This window comes from Pantherophis guttatus, chromosome 7, assembly GCF_059756535.1.
Source record: "Pantherophis guttatus breed Tessera chromosome 7, ASM5975653v1, whole genome shotgun sequence".
NCBI classification, from domain to species: domain Eukaryota; kingdom Metazoa; phylum Chordata; class Lepidosauria; order Squamata; family Colubridae; genus Pantherophis; species Pantherophis guttatus.
The window spans coordinates 40,147,181-40,162,835 of record NC_142069.1 but is presented as its reverse complement, the minus strand read 5'-3'; the positions used below and the strand labels follow the sequence as shown (position 1 = coordinate 40,162,835).

The 15,655-nt window shown below is 33.8% G+C and overlaps 1 protein-coding gene and 1 long non-coding RNA gene across 2 annotated transcripts in view; one reads left to right on the top strand and one right to left on the bottom strand.

Moving 5' to 3' along the window:
• Positions 1-971, top strand: part of LOC132712598 (uncharacterized) — a 38,206-nt gene extending 37,235 nt beyond the window's left edge. Inside the window, exon 3 of the long non-coding RNA XR_009623242.2 lies at positions 729-971. This is a non-coding gene — a long non-coding RNA (uncharacterized LOC132712598). The remainder of the gene's footprint in view (positions 1-728) is intronic.
• Positions 1-15,655, bottom strand: part of MGAT4C (MGAT4 family member C) — a 360,127-nt gene that overhangs the window by 294,328 nt on the left and 50,144 nt on the right. The gene's annotated exons all lie outside the window — the stretch shown is intronic.

The window sequence follows — 15,655 nt, the reverse complement described above, 5'->3', positions numbered from 1 at the left end:
AAATTATGGTTAACTCTGTCCATGTGCTATGCAATTAAGGACTTGTCACGATACCTTCTGACTGTTAGTTGGTGTTCATGGATGCACACTTTTAATTTTCTGCATGTCTGGGCCATATAGAGGCTGTTACAGTCCTTAGACTGATGTTATAGATGACTCCTTTTTTTTTCTTCTGGGGCTATTGGGTCCTTTGGTTTACCTTAGATGTTGTACTTGGTTTGTATAGTGATGCCAAGTTGTGATAAAAGGCTGTTGGTGATTTCTGGAATGTTTTTGTTGCATTACAGTGTTATACTTTTCAAAACTTGTGTTGGTTATGCTCCGCTGGGTTGAGAGTTATGGGACTTTTTGATACAGTTGCATGGATATCCATTTTATTAGAAGGTTTTCTCTAGTCATTTATAATGGTCACTATGTGTTCACACATATACCTTGTTCGGACATATGCCCTGGACATCTTTTAACCAAATACATTGAAAATATCCTATCCCATTCATTAGAAGTTCACTGCAATACTTTTTTCATTCTAAAGCTTTCAAAAAGAAATTATTTTTCATTACATTTAATGACAACAAGTTGTTGTTGTTTTTAAAAAGATGGTACCAAGGTTGGATTTGTTTTCTGGATAGTCTGAATTGGTTGAGGAATTTTGAATATTACAGAATGTACAGAATGTATGTAGAGATGTAGAATTTTCTGAAAGATCTTCCAAAATTTCTCCATTTCAGGGAGACAGGGCAGGAGAGCCATACATCAACCAAGTTGTCTCACATCTAGCCTTTGAGTGATCAGAAAGCAGTCAGAGGTTGATTTTAAAATATAAATCCAAAGCATATATTCATTGGAGAAGCGGATGTGGAAGCCAAAGGGAAAGCCAGCTAAAAGATGTTAAAATATGCTTCTGGAGGAAAATGTTCATTGACATTTGTGCATGACTAACAACTGGTGCAGTAAAAACTCTATCACGATAACAAGGATGTCTTCTTATTTTTCCTTTCTCCATCTAATACATGTTATTTGCTTTACTTTGTATTTTTTTTTTTTTTGATGGAAGGTTTGGGGGATAAACAATAGTATGTGACAAACAAGATCTCTCAGTCACAATTTATGCCACTGAAAAACAAATGTTCCTTATATCTTTCCATAGTTTTTTAAAAAAACGGAATAGAAAGATATTTTGCATTGCATTATCCTTGCCATGGTACTCCACTCACGCCTTTGTGTTTTAAGCACTGAGCCACTGGGTGTCTGCCAAGCAAACATTATGTCTGTGCTTGTAATAATGATTTTTAATCTTTGATTTGGTTTGTGCAGCTGTCATTGATCAGCACTGTCTTGTCACCTATTTGCTTTGGCATTTGAATCCTGGTAACCATATTTGTTCAACTAGCTTAAGTGCTGCAGAAGCCCTGGAGGTTGTTTGCAATGTTTATCTGTTAACAGGGTTCAGTATAGATTTATGCATCAAGTTTCAAAGAAATGTCATCTATTTTCCCACAAACCCATTCTTCTATACTCTTTGTGTCTGCTATTTATATTATGATTAGAAAGGAAATACTCAGATAAAAAGTTGGGCTTCAGAGTATGACTACATAAGGGACTTGTCAGGAAAGTGGCATCATTATTTCATCAGAAAATAAATGTAACCAGTGTAGAATAAAAAGGCAACATGTTAATTAAAAAAAAAACATTAGATTCATGGCATAAAATTTAAATTTGATTCCAGTAAACAGAAATGATACAATTAGTCTGTCAAAATATTTGCAGTTCATTTAATTTCAGAACATTTGTGTATATTTCTTAGGGTACAGCAATAGAATTTAAACTCTAGAAATGATAGACATAATTGTAATAAGACCTAGATTCTAGAGATCTCTAAAATGGAGTCCGTTATATTATGCACCATCATCAATAGAGCAAAAAATTGTAGGTCTGAGGTCTTGAAACTGATACTCTCATTTACATTGATGTAAGAAGTTAGTATAAAGTTCTGTAGTACTCTGGATATGGCTAGTCATAAAAAAGATACTTACCTGATGGAAAATTCACCTCCCATATTTCTCATAATTCCACCCACCCCCCAGTCAGCAGCCAACACAATGTCCATCTGTCAAGCCTCACATAGCTAGGCAAGTCTGAGGAAGCAAGAATTACATAGATTTCAATAAGATATCCTTAATGCTAATGTGAGGTAAAGACAAATATCTTACAAATGAAAAAAGGAATTTCCCTGTAACTTCATTTATAGTGAACTTATTAAGGTAGGGTCTCTTTGCATGACTTGAAGTGCCTCTCAGATTCTTATATCTGAGCTAAGGTTATGTTTCATTGTTTATGTTTGCTCACCCTCCCATTTTTTACAGGGACTCTGGGCAGTTTACAATATGAGAAAAAGATAAAAGAAGTTAATAGAAATTAAAATTAAGAGAATTAAATAAGAAACTAAAAATCAAAATGATGATTGACATGGAGGTGAAGATCTTCTCTTGACCACCTCAGATTCCCCGAATACAGCACGCCTCTATCAGGGGTAAGTCTACTGCAGGCCAGCCAGCAGAGCCAGGTTTTCAGGCACTTCTGGAAGGTCAGGAATGTAGGGGCAGACCACACCAGGGGTGGGTTCTACTTACCTTTACTACCGGTTCACATCACACCCGCGCATGCGCAGATCACCTATGATGACATCCGGGTCAGTTGATGGAGCCTCCCACTGGTTTTACTACCAGTTCTTGTGAACCTGTCAAAACCAAGGGCAACCACCACTGGACCACACCTCCAGATGGAGAATAATTCAGAGGGTGGGGGCCCCACAAAAAAAGGGCTCTTCTCCCAGATGCCACTAGCTGAAATTTTTTGGAAGACCAGATCCAAAGTAGGCCTCTTCTTCTGGAAAGAGTAGGATGGACCAGTCCCATTGGAGTGAGATGGCTCCTAAAGATATTCTCAACCCATGCCATAAAGGACTTTAAAGGCAATGACCAACACCTTGAATTGGACCTGAAAAAAACCCAGAAGTGCAGCTTGTGCAACAGCAGTGTTACATGTGCCATCTGAGGGGATTCCAGAACAGTCTGCATCACTATGTTCTTGTTACGTTGGAAAAAGCTCTTTGTTAAAGTTTTAATAAAACCCCTTTGATTTATTTTACTTTTTGTTTTAATTATGTCTGTGTGCCCTTCAATAAGACTGTGTATAAAAAGGCATGACAATTCCAAATTATATGGGTTAAAAATATAATCAAGAAATCAATAGGCTATGTATATGTACTCATGTATTCTATAACTGTGATTCTTTGAATCTAAGTGTAAAAACATGCTCGGTGTATGGTACAAAAATAAAATATATTTGCAATTTTTAAAAACCTTTTCCTGGTCCTTGCATGCTTTGAGGTATTTTTTTTTAAATCAAATCCATAATGCTGATTAGCCCTACCTTATAGTATTATCATAGCTGAACAAAGAAATCTTAGAGAATGAAAAATAATCACGCTTTTGGTTTAAAGAATTCAAGTGGCTTATAAATGGAATGTTCATTGTATATGGTAGTCAGTATGAAAGGAAAAAGAAATCTGCTGCTTTATTTATGAGTGGCACATGGGAGTTCATTTCAATCACATTTAGTTTATTCACAGAGTTCCATTATGAAGGACTGAATTCATTCTGATCACTTTGTCAGTGTCTGAGAAAATTGAACTCTAACATATTTCAATCCCCAAATAAATTGCCTGGTGCTAAAGAGTTTCAAATAATTGTTAAATTTCCATGTTCCTCAAGGAAGAAAACATGTCTATGATTAGTAAAGTAAGTCAGAAAACATAGTCATAATAAAAAGATATCCTAATGTTGAAGACAGCACCCCAATAAGACTATTCGTATTAATTGATATTGATTCAGTTTGTAATTACTAACTAGACTTCTAGATATGGGATTTATAGTCCTCTGAATTGCTCTTTAAATGGTATAGATTTTCTTTACTTCAAAGAAAGATGAGTTTGGTATGAAGGGGGAAAAAAATCCCAGAAAAAATATTCCTCTTCACTGCTCAACCAGTTATATAATCCAGGTAAGTGAAGAGAAAAGTAAATATAATGACTGACCAACCAATATAATCTATAGCAAATATTAATAATAATAATAATGAATGATACAGAACTGTTTAGATAGGTTTGATTCATTAAGTAGAACAAAATTTTCACTTACAGATATATTTTGCTTATGCATTCCATATATAAACAGCCAAGGCGTATCCAATTGTTAGGAATGAATGAAACATTATTTTCTAATATATTTATAATTTTTACACATTCATTCATAAATACTTTCCGGTCCATTTCTGTATAAATAACGTTTTTTAAAGAAATATTTTTTGTGGAATTTATAAAGTGTAACTTCTGTTTTAAGCTAAAAACAAAATGTTTGTTTCATTTTTGGACAAAATATATCACAATATTTGGAGAAATGTGAAAACCAAAAAAAGAATGATAGCAATCTAACAGTTACATTGAGAAGTCAAATCAAGCTGTTCTGTTACTTAGTAGACAAAGCACAAAACCTTGAATAAGTGTTTTCATAATTTAATGCTTGATTTGAAAGCTAGAAAATTTAAAATATTTTATGCCATACTCTTTATAGATGCAAAATGTACATGAATTGAATTCAACTGCAGTTACATGGGTGAAATAAGATGAGCATTTCATTAAAATTCATAAAAATTGTGAATAGGATACATTATTTCAGATGAGAAGGGGGAAAGTTCTTTCTTCTTCGACTCGTATGCCCTCATTAAATGGGTTATATGAACATAATTAGATAAAGTACCCTTCCCCAGTCAGATGCTGTTCATGTACTGAACTTCAGCTCCACAACTCTTCAATCAGCGTGCCTGTTCATTATGCTGTTAGTTTTTGGAGCTGAAACCCAAAACACTAGGATGATCTAGACTGAGGAAAAATAGAACAATCTGTATCTGTGTAAATTAATCAGTGCTAAAGGTTTATGTACTCTTGCTAGTGCTAGATGTCTGTTATGTAGTTGGCTTGAATCCTAATCTTGCAAAGCTACTTGATGCTTAGAATCATTGCTGTGAGTTTTTCCACTTTTATTTATAGCAGGTGCTAATTAGCTCCTCTTTGAGGATTTCAAAAGCAAAATCTAACATGTGTACAAGATGCTTTCAATGTTTTGGATTTTAGGTCACAACACACTACTGTTAAAGAAATAAAAAAAATAGCTATCTAGAATCACAAAAACAGAAACATATTTAGGTCTTTGAATCCAATCTATTGTTTAATACAGGAATGCAAATTAAGGCATCCCAAATAGATGGATGTCTAGTTTCCATTTGAACATATTCATATTGACTCAGCCTTCCATCCTTTCGAGGTAGGTAAAATAAGGACCCGGATTGTGGGGGCAATAAGCTGACTTTGTATAAAAAAGAACACCGCTTTGGGGGCGGGAAAGCCCTACTAAGCAGGTATATACAAAAGTATGAAGGCTATTGCTTAACACGTTGTAAGCCGCCCTGAGTCTCCGGAGAAGGGCGGCATATTAATCGAACCAATAAATAAATAAATAAATAAATAAATAAATAAATAAATAAATAAATAAATAAATAAATATTAATTTCAATTAGGGATTTGAGAGTTATAATAAAGGAGAATCCATAATCACTCTGAGCAATAGATTCCACTACCAAACTGACATTAAAAAAAATATTTAAAGCTGTTAGTTTACTGACATTTGTGAAATGTTGATAATTCTAAAGAATGCCTTTGGTGAAATGAATGTGTGTGTGTGTGTGTGTGTGTATGCAAAACCTTTCTTACAAACTGACAGCAAATTATTAGTTACTATATTCATAGTAGCAAAAAGGAACCAAACAAGTCCATTCATTTTGCTATCAGCCATCCTTTTCTTATCTTTCTTTCACCATTTCCATATCTCTCAAGAGAGGTATGCCTTCTGATAAAGTACCACTTGATCATGATCATTTGTTCTCTGGATTCACTTGTTTTATGATCCACTTTTCTTGACCATCCATGGTAGTTTCAGGATTTTTTCCAACATTAAATTTCAAAAGTCTCAATTCATGTTTCACTTTCATAGATACAGAAAAAACTATTGTCTCTATGTTCTTTGTAGATATAAATACATCAAGAAAATCATTAAAGGTAGACTCTAGAACATTTGTAATAATTTATTAAAAAAAAGAACAAACTTGTTGAATGAGTTAAAAGTAATATGAGTACCAAATTTAAAAACATCTTATCACCTTAACATTTTAGAGAATAAATAACTTGACAGGGTCTGTTATAATTGTTGTTGTTTGTGGCCAAACGGGTGGTAGCAAGATCTTGGAAGACATAAAAGCAAAATGTAGATCTTCTTATGTAATTAAACTATCTTGGAGCTGGATTGTGAAGAGTCATTATTAAAATCTTTTTTTATTTTCTTTAGTGGAAATGAATGGATTTTATTTAAACAAAATTAAATAAAAGTGATTAATACATCTTCTGGCATTGTTTTTGAAAGATATGTGGATCACGTGTTTTAAAAACTCTTTAAAATCATTTTAAAAACTCTTTAAGTTCATTGCTTATTGATCAACAAATTTGTTTTTGCTTAAGAAATTTCCCAGAACTTAATGTTTGATTGCCTGTTAGCTGAAATTTCTTTTCCTTGAAGTTTGGGAGAGCATGAGGTCCCCTCCAATGATCTAGAATTTCACATTTTTTTTCAAGATTTCAAAGAGATAATATATAAATTCCAATCAGAGTAACAGCCAATTCCATCACTGCCCTAGGCTGCAATTCACTCTTTCTGAAGACTTAAATTCATTAAAAGCATGTGAAAATCCCCATAGAAGATGCTGGGCTTGTCGGCTACAAAGTCGTCAGCCAAGGTTCAAGACCCGAGCACCACGTGATGGAGCGAGCTCCCATCTTCACCCTAGCTCCTGCAGTTTGAAAACGTGCAAATGCAGGTAGATAAATAGGTACCACTTTGGTGGGAAGGTAACAAGGCTCCATGATGTCATGCTGGCCACATGACCATGGATATGTCTTCAGTCAGTGCTCTCTCAGTGGCTTTGAAGTGGAGATGAGCACTACCCCCTGTGACTAGCAGGCTAAAATTCACAGGGACTCCTTTTTTTAAAATTAAGAATGGTAAAAAATGCAAATAAAATATTTATAAAATAATTATTCAAAAAATAAATATTAATGAAGTGTGTACATGTCTAATATGGAATACAATAATTTTGAAATCACAAGACTTGTTTTATAAGACAAAGAAAAGTGATTTCTTTTGAGAGCCAATTTGATCTTTTGCTAAAGCACTAGATTAGAAACCAGAAGACTGTAAATTCTTGTCTCGCCTTAGGCATGAAAGCAGGCTGGCTGACTTTTGGCCAGTCACTCTCTCTCAGTCCAATGCACCTCACAGATTGCTGTGGTAGGAAAAATAGGAGGAAGGAGTATAGGTCACTGACTTGATTTATTTATCAAAATAATAAAGATGGAATTAAAAACAAATAAATAAATAATTTAGAAGACCAGTGTTTGCAGAATTTCAGACTGAAATTTCAACAAACTTTGCTTAAAAGACAATAAAAATTTAATGAGCTTTATGTGAAATCAGAGCAAAGGTGTTTCTGCTAGGACAACATAAAGAGAAAGATAGAAAAATAGGCAGGAAACATAAAGGAATATAGTTCTACTTTGAAAAGTTAACTACAAATTGATTTATGCACTGCTTAACCTTTGCTTTGTAAAGTTCCAGTAACATTTCCATTATAATCCCAACAAACCTCTTCCTACATAGGGTTACTAACAATAAAGAATGTCCTTATACCTGTCAATCACTCTTTTCATACACAGAGAACAGTGCGGGAAAGGTTATGATCTTGAAAATGGCTTTTTGCTGCCATTTAAGCTGTTGCAGGTATATTGGCTTCAGTACAGCTTAGAGACTTCAATTAAAATAGCCTTATAGCATTTTGACATTCCACTTCTAGCACTTTTTGATGCTTAATGTTATATTTAACAGGTCTTAAAGAGCTAGAAAAGTTATTTAAATTACAATCTCAGGGGGAAGAATAAAACTCATTTTGAAAATAACAGTCATCAAAGCTTTTCCCATTACAAAAGAAATGCCAAAAAACTGTCGAAGGTTTAACATTGCAAATGCCACAATCCATGTACTTTCCATTCAAACAGATTTGAATGGAATCCACCTAATAGATTTCATAAACAATGACTGCAAACCTAAATAAACTTGCTAGGCAGTCAATACTATGGGATACTGTGAAACTTGCCATGTAAGTTGTTTTGTTCATTTTATGCCGTATTAACAAATGCTTTGTGCCTTGTATCATAAAAACGGAGGTGGACATTGGTGGAGCAATGCAATGGTGGACTTTTCTTTCATCTTTTTAATCTTTTGATGTATCAATGAAACGGTAAAAAAAAGGTTTAATAAATAATATTCCACATTCTACTAGTGAAGAGATAAAACTGAAGGATGAAATTTGATAAGATTTCTCTTCTTCCTGTGTGACTACCTGAATAGTAATACTGTCTACAGTTTTCTTTAAGACTGGTAAACTAAAGCTTTAAATGCCCAGAAAATTATTAGTCCTGTTGTTGGATTTATTTATCTGCTCACTAATACTGAATTATTTTTATAACGAGGCACGTTATTTTTTATCATTATCATTATTGGAGTTCTATTTGTTATATTACACTTTGCAGGTTTTAATTTGCTGTGTGCCATCCAAAATGACTGTTTTAAGATTGGGGGCTATATAAATTGTTTTATTTAAACCTCTGCCTGCAAGACTGGGGAGACGTATGGGAAAAGATAATAACTGCATGTCTTCAAAAACTCATAGGCATGCTATATAAACAGAAAAGATTGTGGTTGATGTTTGTTTTCCCAGCATGAGTGGAAAAGGCAACAAAGCAAGAGAATCTACCATTTGCCCTGTGATGACTGACCATTTTTAGCAAGAAAACCTGAATAACATTGTCAAAATAAAGGAATAGATTGAAATCCTGGTAGCAATTTCTTCAGATGGCTTAATTACCAGCTGGTTTCACACCAGCTGGTTCAGATGACCTTTTATTCTAAAGCTGAAAAATAGCAACTTGTTAAATAAAATCTTTTTTTTTTAAATAAAATCATTTTTTGCCAATTCAAAGCAGATCTGAAGCCTATCAGTATGAATCCTCTTCATATATTTGGCAGTAATCATTTGTGAAGGGGAGATATGGATCTGCCTCTTCTACTCTTCATCTTCATGGTATGAATAAGAAAACTGAGTCCCGAGTGCAAAGGATCCAGTCATTTGTTGCACAGTAACAATATTCAGGAAAACATAGCAATGTATTTTGATATCATCAGAATTTCACAGCACTAGAGGACCTGTCATGACAAAGCCTGAAGCAGGTTTTGATCAATGGCAAAACAATATATGTATAGTACCTACATATATACATACTGTACATTAAATCAAATTCAGCAATAATTATATATACGTAGTTTTCTATAAATAGACCTTTTGGATTTATTTTCAAGTAAATATATGTTACAGTTATATTAGTAGTTGTTTAAAAGATCCAAGGTTTAACATAGAACAGAAATGCTTACAGGCAAAAATATTATTTTATTGCTTAACTGCAATTGAAGAACCTCCCCCCCAAAAAAAATAATAAATAAATAAAACAGTCTATTTACATCTTTCTTAGGAATTTTCAGGTATGTCTGCTGATATACTGTATTTGAACAGAAATATATTGTATAGTAGCAGTAAAGCCTGCATTTGTATAGTAGCAGTAAAGGCTGCATTAGGATATTTAGTCTTCCCCAATCATTCAACACTTCTGGCCGAGTACAACAAAGTAATACTGTATAACAAAAAGAAAAAAGTGCAACAGGTATTTATTAAACTTTGTAATAATAAAAAGCCTGATAGGCACTTAACGTACCCCAAGGGCTGTATTTCATTGGAAAAGCATGAATTGGGCTACTCTATGAATTGCCTATAGCCGTGATGGCGAATCTATGGCATGCGTGCCACAGGTGGCACGTGGAACAATATCGGTGGGAACGCGAGTTCAGCTCCGATGTGCATACACGCACCGGCCAGCTGATTTTCGGGCCTTTTGGGCCCACCGGAAGTCAGGAAAAAGGCTGTTTCCGGCCTCCGGAGGGCCTCTGGGGGAGTGGGGAAGGCCATTTTTGCCCTCCCCAGCCTCCTAGAAAGGCTTTAGAACTTGGGGAGAGCAAAAAATGGGCCTACCTCTCTATCACATGCCAAAAGTGCGGGGAGTGTGGGGGGGTCGCACATGCATACGTGGGGGGCAGGGCTCATAGAATTATGGGTGTAGGCACACATGCGAGCGACCCCCCTGAACTCCCCCCACTTTTGGCACATGATGGCAAAAAGGTTAGCCATCACTGGCCTATAGGATGGAACATTCTGTATCCCTGGGAAGTGAATATTCCAAAGAATAGAATCCACCATATCCCAGATATCTATGGTGGAAAACCCACCACAGATAATCACTTGTTGACAAAAATGGATGGACAGATTCTTGTTGCCTGATATATCCCAATGTTGTATTATAAAAGGTTTTAAAAGTAATATCAAGCATTTTGGATTGAGCCTGGAGCCTACTAATAACCCATGCATGACTTCAAAATTAGCATTAACTTGATAGAGTTATCCTATCAGAAGTGTGCTATCACAATTACCAGCTGTAATTTCCAGGTTATCTGCAAAGGTAGCCCCACATTGAGTACATTGCAGCAGTCCATATGAGTGATGATCAGGTCATAATTGGTGCATCAAAGTTGATCAAACTCTCCCTAACTTCTGTTTAAACAAGTGTGAAAAATCCACAAGAGCCCTCAAATCACAAACTTACTCACTCAAGGGGTAGTGTAGCGTTATCCAGAATTACTAGCATTATTATTAAATTTCCTGTTGCCTGTTGATGCCAAGCAGCTTCTCAAAAGTTTTTAATGTGGTTTCCAGATCTTTACAGCCTTCAGATAGCAGCCTAGAACTTATCTCTGGTATCGCTCAAGAGTGCTGTACAATTGAGCATTCTGATGATACCTCACTATGAACCACTGAATGCCCTCCCCCAATCATTTCATAAGATGTTAAATAATACAATAAATAACACATGGAGTTCCTGCTTTAAACAAGGGATATGATGTGCCCAGTTTTGGAGTTCAAGAATGCAGTACAGTATATTCATCTCCTGGTCATGAGGCAAATAAACCAGGCATTTAAGAGATTCAGTGCAAGTTATTTAATCTTTATTACCAAGCATGCAACAACAATGTAGATCTAAATTACATTTTGCATTTTTTTAAAAAAGTAAGTAACACCAGCTGTGGTTACTCACATAAAAAAATTAAAAATGAATGTAATAGGTAATAAACTTAAATAAAAAATGATCAGTACTGCAATTTTAATGACTGCAGATACAGGGGTGTATAAAGTTATGGACATTTCTACTCTATTCAGTATGCCTTTCCAGAGTACATATGATGTGCTACAGATGACCTCAATGTTTAAAATTATATTGTTAAGGCTTGCTTTGGAAATGCTCTTCCAAAGAGCAGTTGGAAGAAGAAGGATTCTTTACATTTCTGAACCCAGCTTACAACTGTGTAAAAAATAATATAAAAAGGCAATTTCTTTACCATTTTATGGATGGATGAATGCTTTCCTCAATCTGACTCATATTTTAATAATGATAGCATTTTATTTACCTCTCACTGTGACAAATTCTCAAATTTTCCTTTAATTTTTTTCCCTTTAAGTATTTAAGATTCAATCAAACCAATAAAATTAGGATATCCTTGCTTAAACAAATTTAAAAACAGAAGCTGTGAAAGCAAATAATACAGAGACTGAAATTAATATTGGGCCAGTTTTTCAAAAGTTGTCTTCTGTTTCAAACCAATCCCCACCCACCACCCACCTCATTTTTGTATTTTACTGTATGTCTTTGAATTTTTTAAAGAATTTCTTTGAGTGGCAGTTTTGAGCTTTATTGATGTCATCATCATCATCATCATCATCATCATCATCATCATCATCATTTTAGCCATTGTCTATCCACTGCAGGATGAAGGCTTCTTCTGCATGTTTCCAACCTATAAATATTATTGATGTATGTTGCACAAAGTGCTGCTGCTGTATTGTTCTTTGCCATTACATATCTGTTCGTCCATCTGAAACCTCCCTGACTACTCACTTTTCCTGAAAAGGGTCAGGGAAGTTCTCTTGTGATGTCTCTAAAGTGTGAGAAACTAGGCAGTTGTTAAACTTTGGAAAAATAATTATAGAATGAAAAACATGACAGTCATTCCTTCCATCTTTGGTTACCTTATAATTAAAGAAAATAATTTCACCACTATTTTACTCATTTGAAATAAATGTTAAAAGCAACTTTTTTCTTTAATTAAAGCAAAACTAGTTACAAAAATATAGGATAATTTTTCACCATGATGTTAGATATAACTTTAATCTCATAAGTAACACATTTACAAAGGTCAACCATTTTTTGTTACCTGCCTAAAACCATCAAGAATAAAATTAGTCAAAATTGTTTTAATAATATATTGCATAATTGTAATGTGGGAAAGGAAGTTCTTGCCAATTGAAAGTAATAGGAAGCAATGAGTAATACAAAGTTATCACTGACTTTTTCTCATGTGTTAAGTAATAGCTGTATGGTGCTAATCACCAATAGATCATTTTTTGTTTCGATACTCAAATAATTCAGTATGGATTATTATAATACTCATCAACTGATTATAATTTTTTCCCAGCCTTCCATACAAGAATAAAATGCAAATCTACTCTTCCCTTATTTATCTTCTTTTAGCATGTTAACCTAGGAGATTTGGCTCAAGGTGATCTTTATACTTAAAGAGCTAGATATTTGAGCTTAATTCATTTCAGTAATAATTTGATCTCTAAATTAGTTAAAGTTACAGTGTCAAACAAATGATAACATTAAGAACCTTTTCCTTCTGTGTCAGGATTTCCCACATCACATAATAGGGTAATCTGATAATGACCTGATCATAAACACCAAACTGATTGGAAGGGGGGCAGATCTGTCCATCAGAAATCCAACAGTTATCTTTCCTGGCTCATAATGGCATTTTGCAAAATTGCAATATAGTCTTCTTTTGAAGATATTGTGGAGCAACAGCATAACAGATCAGAACAGGATGTCCAACTCTATCTAGATTTGCTCTATTCTGGGGAAATGAAAATCTATCCTATATCTCTATTATACCTCAGCTTCCAGGCTTTAGCCAAATCTGAAATCTCAAATATATAAGAACTTATTTTTTATAACAAATATCACACAGATCACCTTCCTCTGCTCTACATCAAATAAAACATTGGCAAACACTTATTAGAAAAAACTTTTTTCTGCCATTGAAAAAAATAAATAAAACTGCTTAGTAAAGGAGATATTAAAATAAGATCAAACCGAGTATACAGAAACAAGCCAGTGGTATGCCACTCCAGAAAGTGTGCCTCATCTCAGGTACTTTTCTTACTGGAATAAAGCTCTAGAAGCCATAATTTTGAAATATGTATGCCCAAACATTTTCAGTTATACACTCTAAAAAATTTAATTAGTAAAAATAGAACATAAGTTTATGAATAAAATCAACTCACAAAGCCACTAAACGGAAGATTTTAATCTAAGTGGGTTCTTTTTGCTGGACTTAGAGATACTGAATTGTATTATTTGGAGCAAGCATAACGGGAAATAAAATGCATTATATGCAACCAATATTTTAGAACAAGCATTTTAACAAATTTGAATTACAATATTTGACAAACATTTTCTCCTGTGGGAAAGAATGTTGATATAACCATTTTTATTGTTTGCAGAATATCTTAATGTTGGCTTTCTTATCTGATTATCATTTCCATATAAACAGAACATGGAGAGTATTTACAAAAGTCTTTGTAATAATTGAAAGCTTTTGATCAATTGCCATCTAATTTTTTCTTTGCACCTGACAATATGTTCTACCAGCTGTCTGACATTTCTATTTAAAACAGCTCCATCAAATTCATTAGAATAGAGAAGTCTTTATGAATTTACACCTCACTTCAATAAACACCTTCCTTGGAGAACAATTTCTTGTGAAGTATTTTTCAGAGAACACTTTTCATTCTTAATAAATTTATGTTTGTTCTTGTTTCATTGTTACTGTTATTTAAATATGGTGGAAGGAAAAAAGCATATAAAACGTTCAGAGATGGAATAGATCTGAATGTTTATTTTGTTAAGATTAATACTAAGACTGTGCAGAAACTATCTAATGCATTTTGAAGGCCAAATAAGATTCCAGAAATACTTGAACTAGGAACAGTCTTTTGAAACATGTTTCTATTTGTAAGAGATTCTGTTCTTACATAATCAGGAAAAAAACCCTCTTTGGGAAGTATTGTTTTTTTTATGTTCTTTACTTAAAAAAGTGGTTGGAGCCCAGTTGCTCTGATTCAATTCAATTTTATATCATCCAACCTGAGCAACTAACTACCAAACATTCCTTAGAGAAAATCTACACAGATTCAAGCCAGAGGCTAAATAAACCCAAGTATTCCAAGTTTCTAGCAAGATGTAGATTGAATATTTATATAACTAGGACAACAAAGAGTAACATTCTTCCTTCAAACTCTCATCTTGATTCTCTTCAGGTTATTAATTTTGGCAACAGTGTCTCAAGTGTGTTTTCTAAACCAGTTGTAGCTTTTACCTTGAGTCAACCAACATCCATCAAAAATGTCTCATATTTTTGTATAAATAGCAACTATTTGCTAAAACTATTTCACAGTAAACTGCCCATTTTTCTAAACTCTGCTTCCTGAGAAGCCCTGTTTTCATTATCTCTTTAACTAGTCAAGTTGTTGTAACTGATGTAACAAAGGAAGTTTTACCATGAAGGTCACTCTGAGTAGAGAGCAGGTAATGATCACTCAATTCATACTAGACTACAACATTGATCCTTTTTCCCGCAGGCCTGTTTTAATATTGGTTCTTTATACAATTTCTTAGAAAATGTCAGATAGTTTCTCAACATTAGCACAACAGTTTCATTTGTTCCTCTGGTAGGTTACTAGTGCTCTTTTAGTTTAATAAAAGCTAGAATTTTCAGAACTGAGACAATTTTTTAAGATAATATAATACAAAACCAACATTTAAACATAATTTAGATGTGAATGTCTTTATATCCATTAAATGTTAAAATTGATATAAAATATAATATACAATTTTAATTCATTCTCAAATATGGCATGATATTTAAATGATTCCTGTAAAATCTCCTTGGGAGAATAATGCTAATTATACAACTCATTAAATTGCTATACTTCTTGGGTCAATTCTTTTGCTAAGAATCATGGTGGTACTAAATGGACACTAAGAAGCCTCTGCCAAATATGCATGTCAGGTCAGGTGCAATTTTCAATGATCAATGTGAACGTTAAGCAACAAACTTTTGGAGCAGAAACCATAGACCTTAGTCAGCAGAACAGGTTTAAAACACTTAGTCTATTATTTTAACAATTATTGAAAAAGTAATGTTTGTTGATTAAT